This window comes from Propithecus coquereli, unplaced genomic scaffold (assembly GCF_000956105.1).
Source record: "Propithecus coquereli isolate 6110/MARCELLA unplaced genomic scaffold, Pcoq_1.0 Scaffold33, whole genome shotgun sequence".
Taxonomy (NCBI): domain Eukaryota; kingdom Metazoa; phylum Chordata; class Mammalia; order Primates; family Indriidae; genus Propithecus; species Propithecus coquereli.
In genome coordinates, this window is record NW_012148952.1 from 796,309 (window position 1) to 796,660 (window position 352).

The following is a 352-nucleotide window of genomic DNA, read 5'->3' on the forward strand; positions in this document are numbered from 1 at the left end:
GCTGGTGAATCTGTGATCATCACATTGGTGGTGGCAAGTGGTATTTATATTCGGACTATAAAGTAGATAGAGAATCCTTAGCTTTCCTTAAGAAGTGAGTGATTGTGCAGACAGGCAAGGCTGTGGTCCCTGAGGGAGACTGAGCTACAGGTGGGATCCACATCTAGAATAGCTGCTTAGAGGAAAGAGGTAAGAGTGGTGGGCAGGAGTGTTGGGTTTGAGTATGTTGCTTTGTGATACCCACTGGTTAACCAGAAAAAACCTTTTCAATATTGCTCTGAGTTGGTTTTTATTCCCTTTTTTAAAACTTGAAATCCTATAAGGGCTTGCCTAATCACCCTGATTCATGCAC